Consider the following 11,075-nt stretch of genomic DNA (forward strand, 5'->3'; position numbering starts at 1 on the left):
CAGCGTTCTACTGAGCGAATAGACACCAACTCTATTTTTTTGTCTAGAATGATCTGGGACATCACTTCAATCCCCTGAATGTGCTCACCATCCTCACATCTACTATTTTCATCACTGTTTTTAGAAAAAACATTTAGTGGAGAAATAGTAATTTGACCAGTTTAACAACTGTGTGATTGTATCAAATATTAATCGGTTGTAAGTAAGTTTTTTTTTTTAAATCAAAAATCATCATAAAGGTTGCAAGCTTGGTGTTAAGTCAGATTGTTGAATGTTGTCATTGTGTTTCTTAAATTTGTAAAGTCTTGGTTCAAACTATGGGATCAAAGACATTCCTTTGTCTGACCCCCTCCCAAGCCTCTCGAGGTTCTGGGAGGAGGCTGTAGTGTTTTATCACAAGCACATCCCTTGTGATAATTCTGCTTGATGTTTGGTAAGCTTCCTGCCCTTTTATGGTTTCACCTGTGTTGTGTATGGTGAACCAATACAGGAGTTGAACCATATCTTGGGTGTGGGGGAGATTACCCTCTTTTGACCAAGGATGTTGTTAAAAACAGTTGTGAGCAGGAGGTCACACAAATGCACCCCCATGACACACACACACACAAACACACACATAGTGCCTTGTCTTAGAACCATTGGGGGGTTTTACGGTGGGAGGTGCTTGTGTTGTAATGTGTATTGTAACTGTCATGTCAATAAATAGGTGCGAGGAGAGCTGGTTTGGAGACAGGTGAGGAGCATTTAACTCCACAGCCTGGTTCTGACCAAGCTCTCCCTCATTAGCGAGTAAAAGACTGGTTGAAGGTGTTCTGTCTTGTTTTCGTTCTTCATGAGGAATAACTCTCTAAACACAGACTCAACATTTGGGTGCATGCGTTGTGTCATTACTGCTTATCTAAGGTGGGAAAAAGTGTTTCAATACAAGGAAAAAATGACAAACAACAAACTCCATTACAAAACAGATATCAGGAAATCACATGATAGGGTGGGACCAGGTTTCACAATGAGCTCACCCGAAACCCTGGCTAATTGTGACCCGCACCCGCTTTCACACCTTGGCTCATGTGATTAGGTAGAGGATCTTTGTTCCTCTTTGGGGGGAAAACTCCCACTGGGTTTAAATCTGGGACTCTCCACCATTTGACTCTTAGAACTGAAGAAGTTTCTCTGATGAGAGGTGAAACGTCTTCAAGCAACTCAAAGAAGTCCAGACGCTTTTCTTTGCAAGCTCCTTAGACTACGATGACCTGAATGACTGAGAACCTTCACAGACAATAATAATAATAATATTATATAAGACATTCCTTTGTCTGACCCCCTCCCAAGCCTCTCCCATATACATATTATATATGTATAAAACACCCAGCACGCCCCTGTGGGCGGTTTTATCCTTCAAGCTCGGGTCCTCTACCAGAGGCCTGGGAGCTTGAGGGTCCTGCGCAGTATCTTAGCTGTTCCCAGGACTGCACTCTTCTGGACAGAGATCTCCGATGTTGTTCCCGGGATCTGCTGGAGCCACTCGCCTAGCTTGGGAGTCACCGCACCTGGTGCTCCGATTACCACGGGGACCACTGTTACCTTCACCCTCCACATCCTCTCGAGCTCTTCTCTGAGCCCTTGGTATTTCTCCAGCTTCTCATGTTCCTTCTTCCTGATATTGCTGTCATTCAGAACCGCTACATCGATCACTACGGCCGTCTTCTTCTGTTTGTCTACCACCACTATGTCCGGTTGGTTAGCCACCACCATTTTGTCCGTCTGTATCTGGAAGTCCCACAGGATCTTAGCTCAGTCATTCTCCACCACCCTTGGGGGCATCTCCCATTTTGACCTTGGGACTTCCAGGTTATACTCGGCACAGATGTTCCTGTACACTATGCTGGCCACTTGGTTATGGCGTTCCATGTATGCCTTGCCTGCTAGCATCTTGCACCCTGCTGTTATGTGCTGGATTGTCTCTGGGGCATCTTTACACAGCCTGCACCTGGGGTCTTGCCTGGTGTGATAGACCCCAGCCTCTATGGATCTTGTACTCAGAGCTTGTTCTTGTGCTGACATGATTAGTACCTCTGTGCTGTCTTTCAGTCCAGCTTTGTCCAGCCACTGGTAGGATTTCTGGATATCAGCCACCTCCTCTATCTGCCGGTGGTACATACCATGCAGGGCCCTGTCCTTCCATGATGGTTCCTCGTCTCCCTCCTCTTTCTTGGGTTTCTGCTGCCTGAGGTATTCACTGAGCACTCGGTCAGTTGGGGCCATCTTCCCAATGTATTCTTGGATGTTCGTTGTCTCATCCTGGACTGTGGTGCTGACACTCACCAGTCCCCGGCCCCCTTCCTTCCGCTTAGCGTACAGCCTCAGGGTGCTGGACCTGGGGTGAAACCCTCCATGCATGGTAAGGAGCTTTCTTGTCTTTATGTCAGTAGCTTCTATCTCCTCCTTTGGCCAGCCTCTTACCCCAGCAGGGTACCTGACCTGGTTATCTGCCACTGTGATGGTTACTGGACCCTGTTCAGGGAGGTCGCTATGTTCTGCCCTCAGATCCACTAGCCACTGAGCATTGCCGTTATGGGTTGCGTCCTTCTCCCATATGCTCTTCCAGTATTGCTCCGTCTCCAGCCTTGGTGGTGCTGTTCTCTTATTGTTCCCTTGCCACTGAGAGTACACCTTTGCTGGTTCTGTGGAGAACAGCTGGTTTATTCTCCTACCTTCTATCTCTCTGGTGTACCTCCTCAAGCGGCTGGCCAAGGCTGTGAGTCTTTGCTTGGCAGTTTCCAAGGCCTCAGGTATGGACAGTTTGCTGTATTTCTTATGCACCTTCTTTGCCGCACCTTTCTGCAACTCCGTTAGTTGGCTAACCTCCCTCCGTGCTACTTTGATCTTGCTCTCTAGCCTCCTTCTCCATGGAGGGTACTGCCCCTTATGGCTGTTCATCTTGTAGCCAAGCATCTCACTTATCACTGCTGCCGTATTGTAGATCAGCTTGTTAGTGTCGGTAATCGTGGTTATAGGTATCGTCCGTAGTGCTGCATTAACATCATCTAGCAGACCTTCTGAGGGTACTTCACGTAATCTTGGTAACCGGCTACGGGGGATCCAGGTTTCAAGCTTGGCCATGATCCTATTTTTCAGGTCAGTTCCTCTCGCACTCAACGATCCTTCTCCTATCGCACTTGGGGCTATGTACCCAATCTCGGGTGGGGGTGATGATATCTCCCCCCTGACCTGGCGTCCTGACTCCTCCTTGCCGTAGCATTTATGTTGTACCTCGTCAATCTCTAGCTGTGATAGCAGTCCCTTCTTTCGAATGTTGGAACACTGAGCTACTAGTTGTTTCGCCGTCATTGTGGATGTTGGGTATCGAAGAATCCATAGGTCCCTCATCCTATTCATGTAGCCCCTTCTGCCAGGGTTACTTGCGTAGTAGCATTCGTAGTAGCATTCGTAGTAGCGTAGTAGCATTCCAACAACGCCCTGTTTTCGTCTCTTGTCCACCGATGCCTTCTTGATATATATATATATATATATATATATATATATATATATATATATATAATATTCACCCTGCAACCTATATATTATATATGGTGGAGTATCTCTGAGGGGTACTCTGCCCTACAATAGTGTGTAGCTCCCGACATGATTTAGAGGACAGACAAATCATGAACAAGCCACAGGGTGATGGGGAATGTATTAGAACGGCACTCATTTATAAACATAGAATCAACTTTGATCTGATGTAAAATTTAAGCAGAAAAGAATAAGTAGTTGTTTTTAAAAGCTCAATTTAACCTGGAAATTTTCTAAGCAATGTCTAGACATAATGATATAGCATTTTTTTGTTGGCAATCAAAGTGTAACACATTCACCCATTTACACAAGTGCGTTTTTCTTTGCCTAAGCACTTTTAACACTCACATAGCGATAGATACTTTGGGACAACTTGGGGTTAAAAATCTTGCCCCACAAGTAGGAGAACTTGGGGATCCAACCACTGCCCTTCTGTTTAGTAGACAATCCACCCTACCTAAGCTTACATACATCAAAAACACACACACACAAAAATCCAAAAACTTCTCCAAACAACCAGGAAACAAAAAAAACAGTATAGGGTAATGAGAAAGAGGTGATAATATCCAAAGACAATGAGACAGGAGAAGAAGCAAAACTACACACAAAGCACTAGAGAAAAGTAACTATCAAAAAAACAAAAAACAAATAGGAAGTGAGGACCATAACCCCCCCCCACCCACCCATTCCAGTCATTTGTCACTTGTACAGCTGTTTATTGTATCATTTACAAGTATGAATGCTTATCATTTTGAATATATTTTAATGTAAAAACCAAAAAAAAAAACTGGCGCATCTTTCTCTTTCGGCTTTGCTGCTTTTACTTCCCTTACGGTGTGTTCACACCAAACGCGATAGACGCGAACAGAGTGTCAGGTTTACATGTAAAGTCAATGGAAAAGCGCAATGACGCGCGATTGCGGCTCCCGCGAAAATTCGGAAGCAGATTTGCGTCGCGAAAACGCGAAAACGCCTGAAACGCGCGTCAGTCTAGCGCGTTTGACTCGCGCAAAAAATCACGCGCGTGAGTTTTTGTGTTGCATTTTGTGCATACGCGCGTTTCGCGTCTACCGCTCGAGTTGGAAAAATCTGAACTCCAGCGTCAAATCACGCCGCGACAACCAATCAGGAGCCTAGTGACGTAGCTCTGACCTAGGTCAAAGGGGCAGATCCAGCCAAAGCCCTTCATTCTTCAATTGTGGGATATATGGGACCACGAAGCGTGCACCGGACCACGCTTGATATTTGGGGAAATCGACGGCGCATTTGGAGTATGCATTTGGAGTACACTTCGAATTGGGACAGCCGTCGTCGCGCGGCGGTGACGTAACCGTACTTGAAATGCGTACTTCAAGCGTGCAGACCCTGAATTGGGACAGAGCCTCAGCCCGTCAATAAAGGTGGGGATACTGACGGGTGCGCCGGTGAATACATTCCTCCACCTCAGCTGCCCCGCTAAATTACGGTTTCTTTCCCACACCCATTCTTGTGATGCACTAATAGACTCGGGAGCTGAACAAAGTTTTTTGGAAGTGTCAGCGCTTAATGGCAGGCCTTTAGCTGCTGTCACTCACCGCACTCAAGAAATCACACTCACTCTCTCCGGCAATCACACTGAACAGATGTTCCTGTTTCTCTTCAAGGCACCTGACACACCCTTAGTTTTGGGATTCCCCTAGCTCCAGCGACACAATCCACAGATTGATTGGGCCAAGGGATGTATCGTGGGGTGGAGCACCCGTTGCCATGAGCAGTGTTTACGCTCTGCGGTTGCATGTCGGACGATCCTGCGGGGCCGCCCACTCGCCCCGACTTATCAACCGTGCCCGCCGAATATCATGATCTAGGTCGAGTCTTTAGCAAAGACGGGGCCCAATCGCTGCCCCCCCCCATCGTCCGTACGACTGCGGGATTGATTTGCTCCCAGGCGCCCCCTTGCCCACTAGCCGACTCTACAGTATCTCGAAACCTGAGCGCGAGTCTATGGAGCGCTACATCACCGACTCCCTGGCAGCAGGCATCATCCGTCCCTCCACCTCTCCCTTGGGTGCAGGCTTCTTTTTTGTTGAAAAGAAAGATACGTCCCTACGCCCTTGCATTGACTATCGGGGGACTGAACAAGGTCACTGTCAAAAACAAATATCCTCTACCTCTGCTCGCCTCAGCTTTTGAACTCCTTCAAGGAGCCACCCATTTCACCAAACTTGATCTCCGCAATGCTTATCACCTGGTCCGCATCCGCGAGGGGGACGAGTGGAAGACGGCTTTCAACACCCATCTAGGCCACTTCGAGTACCTGGTAATGCCGTTTGGACTCACTAACGCCCCTGCCGTTTTCCAAGCCCTGGTAAATGACGTTCTACGAGATTTTTTGAACCACTTCGTGTTTGTTTACCTTGACGACATTCTGATTTTCTCCAGATCCAGAGCTGAGCATGTTAAGCATGTGAGACTGGTGTTGCACCGACTGCTGGAGAATCGGCTGTTTTGTAAAGCGGAAAAATGTGAGTTTCATGCCTCAACTGTCTCTTTTCTGGGTTTCATCATTGAACAGGGCCGGTTGCGAGCGGACCCAGCTAAGGTCAAAGCTGTGTTGGAGTGGCCTGTGCCCGGCACCTGGAAGAAGTTGCAAAGTTTTCTGGGATTCAGCAACTTCTACAGACATTTCATCCGGGACTTCAGTAAGGTAGCATTGCCTCTCACTCAACTCACATCGCCCAAACAGCCGTACCTGTGGTCTCCAGCAGCTCAGCGAGCATTCGACCGTCTCAAGAGCCTGTTTGCCTTGGCCCCCATCCTGGCACAGGCTGACCTCGCCCTGCCGTTTGTGGTGGAAGTGGACACTTCTGATTTTTTCCCTGTGCCTTTTTCTCCCGTCGACTCACTCCGGCTGAACGGAATTATGACGTGGGCGACCGGGAGCTTCTTGCCATCAAGATGGCACTGGAGGAGTGGCGGCACTGGTTGGAGGGGAGCGAACATCCTGTTATCGTGTGGATGGACCACAAGAACCTCGCCTATCTCCAAGCGGCTAAGCGCCTGAACGAATACGCCCATAACTCTAGCACGTCGGCCGCTACGGGTGTCTCTCCCTTCGAAGCATCCCTGGGGTATCAACCCCCACTCCTCTCCATCACGGAGGGAGAGGTCGCCGTACCTTCCATGCAACATCACATGAGGCGCTGTCGACGGATCTGGCGGGCGACTCGAGCGGCCCTACTGCGTACGAGCGCACAAAACAAGAGACTGGCTGACCGCCGCCGCGTCCCTACACCGGCCTATCGGGTGGGCCAACAGGTATGGCTTTCCTCTAGGAACATCACTCTGCGGACTGAGTCCAAGAAGCTGGCTCCCCCGTTCCTTGGACCCTTTTCTGTGCAAGCCGTCCTGAATCCAGTGACTGTCCGACTGGCCCTTCCGCGCAACATGAAGGTACACAACGTGTTTCATGTTTCTCAAATTAGGCCGGTCCGGACCAGCCCGTTGTGCCCGCCTCCCAGGCCCCCACCACCCGCCCGGGATATCGCTGGCGCTCCGGCGTATTCCATTACTCGCATAATGGACGCCAGGCGCCGCGGTAGGGGCTTCCAGTTTTTGGTGGATTGGGCGGGGTACGGTCCGGAAGAGCGTTCCTGGGTGCCGCGGTCTGCGATTCTCGATCACGGTATGGTGAGAGAGTTCCGCCGACGGCACCCTGACAAGTTCGGTAGGTCGCCCGGAGGCTCCCATTAGAGGGGGGGGGGTACTGTCATGGTCGGACGGTCCTTCCCGGGGCGACCTGCCTGTGTGTGTATGTGTGTTTCTCTCTCTCCTCCTCCTCCACCCAGTGGCTGACACACCTGCACCTAATTTGCTACCCAGCTGACACTGATCATCCTTCGTTGTGGGCTGAGGTATTTAACTGTGTGTCCAGATGGCAGTCGACGCTGGATTGTACTTGAAGCTCGGTAGTAAAGAGTGTTTTGTGGCTTGCAGCTTAGCTTTAGCCAGCTAGCCTTCTCACCTGTTGTTTTTGCTCGTTTGTAGGAGGAAGAGATACAGAGCTGGAGGTTGGAGAGAAGGAGCCCGCGGGATTAAGCTATTGGAGGAGAACACACACTCGGATAATCACTTTGGAAACTCTGCGCACCACTGGGAGTTTGGAGAAGATCACTGTTGGACTTTGCACTTCACTTTGTGTTTTGAAACTGTTTTTGGACACTGTAAATAAACGCACTGTGTACTTTGCATCCAGAGCTCCGCGACTGAGTCCGTATTTTCCCATTACCCGTGACATTTACGTTTTGCAATCTACAAAGGTTTGCACTTTGAGAATCAACTTGTGAGAACTGTGACTAATGTTCATGTTTGTGGGGAAAACAGTGTATAAAGTGCGTGGCCAGGGGCTAGTTATTCTGAGAACCCCTGTTGCAATAAATGAGGGACCACTGTATATACTTTCTCTGATTATTATATTCAACCTGTTAACATTTAATACTGTATTGATAGAGCCAACTGATTCTGCAGCAGAGCATCCCCTGTTGCTTCTCCTGGCTCCCCAGTCCCTGAGCTCCTGCTGCTACACCCACAGGTATGTACAGCAAGCACTGATACCTTTTTAGTCGGTGGAATTACCTTGTGATCACCTTTACTAAATATCTACAACCAATCTGATTATATCCTGTTTTTGTTTTGTTTTTTTTCAATGTTGAAATGAAAATCTAGTAGCAGCCTTCTCATTTCTTTGTGTTTTGTGCCCACAGAGGAGGACGGCTCCGAGGCAGATGAGGGACGGGTCCCAGGACGGTCCATCGGCGGTGGAGCTGGCCATCCTGGTGTCCCTGAAGAGGCCACGCCAGTCTCCAATGGAGCATTTCCTCCTGAGCCTTGTTCCTGCTCTGGAGAGCAGCTGGGTCCTTTTTATTCCTGTCTCTCTGTAAATACTTATATTTTATATATTTATGTTTAATGTTTTTCTGTTTGAGAATTTTAATATTATTTCAAATAAATTTTTATAATGACTAATGTCTCAGTTCTACTACACAGCAAATGTTGGCACACGACTCGACACATGTAGAATTTATTTCATATTATACTAATGACAAAATATACTAATACAGTGGGATGCAAAAGTTTGGGCAACATCGTTAATAGCCATTATTTTCCTGTATAAATCGTTGGTTGTCACAATAAAAAATGTCAGTTAAATATATCATACAGGAGAGACACACAGTGATACTTGAGAAGTGAAAAGAAGTTTACTGGATTTACAAAAAGTGTGCAATAATTGTTTAAACAAAATCAAGCAGGTGCATACATTTGGGCACCACAAAAAAAGAAATGGAATAAATATTTAGTGTATATCAATGTGTGTGTCTCCTATATGATATATGGGGTGCCTTCGTCTGGACATGCTTCCCATCCAGAGCTCCACAGCAGAGAGGGAAGTTCCAGCGCTCCTGGAATCCCTCTGTGATGGACCGCCAGTATCCAGGTGAAGGCACAGCCATGAAGTCATCCACTAGACAATCTCAGATGGCCATCGCTACCTGGGGGGTGATCTGGCACACCGTGGACACACCGACTCTGTAACTGAACGCTTGGTCCTGAAGGAGTCCCCGGTGACAAGGAACCTGGACAAAATTGTTCAAAATTAGTATTATGTGTACTGCAGTTACAAAATACATTATTCAAATTCCAAAATACTTTTGTGATGTCAGATTTAAATTACAAAACATAAATCTTACATAAAACATTTTTGTAATTATAAGGATAATTACAAAATGTATATTAGATAATATCTAAAACAGTTGTGTTTTGTTTTAACTTTAACATATCATAATTTGATTGGTAGCAACTTTTACAACTACAGTGAGCCAATCACTCATAATTCCTAAACATGTCAATCAGGTAGGAATGAAGTAAGACATTAATAGAAATAAAGAGTTGTATGTTGACATGTAGCCCTTTCCTTGCTTATATTTTTGAAAAATTAATCTGTGATAGGACAGCTTATCAAGATAGAACCATGTAACTAAAAATGAACCAAACTGTTCACAGTTTAAAACTCTCAGTTTTAAGAAAGGCTGGTGACCCCTGTTATAGAGTCTGACAGATGCAGGGATTATATACAAATATTCAACTACACCAGAATTAAACCAGGTCTAAATAAAAAAAAGGAGTGAGTATCACTACAAAGATTAACCCACAGTGGTCCTAATACCAGTTTGATATCAGCAAACACCGAGAGCATACGTATGACACCACAGCCATGCTATCAATGCAAACGCTGATAACAGCATAAATTGAATTAAATCAGGACTTGATGAGACCTTTAGAGTATCACTAGAAATATTATAAACAGTCGTCTCCATACCACAGTTTGCTATCAGTAAACACCAACGGCATTCACTGATAGCATAGCACATCCATGTTAGCAGTCTATAAATGATAGTTTAGTATATATTAGCACAGGTATCAATAAAGGACTACCGTATTAAACACTTTTACTAACCTCAGGCAGATGGACAGGCGCTCTGCAGGTGGGATTGAGCGCCTGTAGTTGGTGTCTAGGCGGGCGATTCTTGGACCAACGCGGGACAGCAGGTCCTCAAACTGGGCGAGGGGAAGACGGCGATATCGCTGGAATCGGCCGTCATCCAGGCGCAGCTCCTGGAGCAAGTGGTGAAACTCACCAAACTGCTCACGCGTCTGGAGGACCTGATGGACCCAGGCACGGCGAGGACGTCCTTAACGCCGCTGCTCTGCTCTCTACAGTAAATAGAGAAGGGAGACTCTCTCTTCAAACGCTCGACAGCTGCCATCTAGCAAAGATACCGGTCTGGCACAACTTCCTCCCACTTCCCTTCCACATTTACGGTTCACGCGCGTCAAAATATGCAATTTTGAGGCGCGATGGATTTTTCTTGGACACGCGTTGAGGTGCGAATGTGCACGCGTCAAATTAGGGGCGTTTGGGGCGTTTTCGTTCGCGTCTATCTCGTTCGGTGTGAACACACCGTTAGTTTCTCTATTTTTCCTCAAGCCTCTTTGTGTCTCTCCGTCTCATTTTTCAGACAAAGCTCCTTTTATCCCTGCTCTGCCTGGTGCCCAACTGTTGGCTCTGCTTTCTATTATCCAGCCTGCAGTAGGGAGACACCAGTGGCTCAAGGCCTCCCTGCTGTGTCTTTGATCACTCATGTGACCTGCAGCTGATGTACACTCAAGAAAGACCAAGGCATGTAGTAAAGCCTGCATCCACAGTGCCAGGGACATGAGCAGGGGATACTGTCACCCCTGTGCACACTTTAAGAAAACACCCCCAACAATGCCTGGCCCCGGGGAAATGGCCCACAATGGCAGAGAACCACTTGTCGTACTCAGAAACTTAACGTTGAGAAATATGATGCCTCTTGCGGGTGACCTGTTGTGAGCACTGACACTTCATACAGCATGCTCTCTGCTGACACTGAGGGCCTCATGGTGACTTTCGACTTCCTTGTACTGGGGAGAAATGACAAATG

At 47.2% G+C, this 11,075-nt stretch overlaps 1 long non-coding RNA gene across 1 annotated transcript; it reads left to right on the top strand.

Moving 5' to 3' along the window:
- The first annotated feature begins 351 nt into the window (after positions 1-351).
- LOC120730887 lies at positions 352-699 on the top strand. The gene is made up of 2 exons (XR_005695235.1): positions 352-466; positions 558-699. It is a non-coding gene; the product is annotated as an uncharacterized LOC120730887 (long non-coding RNA).
- The last annotated feature ends 10,376 nt before the right edge of the window (positions 700-11,075 follow it).

The sequence above is a fragment of the Simochromis diagramma genome, unplaced genomic scaffold (assembly GCF_900408965.1).
Source record: "Simochromis diagramma unplaced genomic scaffold, fSimDia1.1 OVJJ01000746.1, whole genome shotgun sequence".
NCBI lineage: Eukaryota > Metazoa > Chordata > Actinopteri > Cichliformes > Cichlidae > Simochromis > Simochromis diagramma.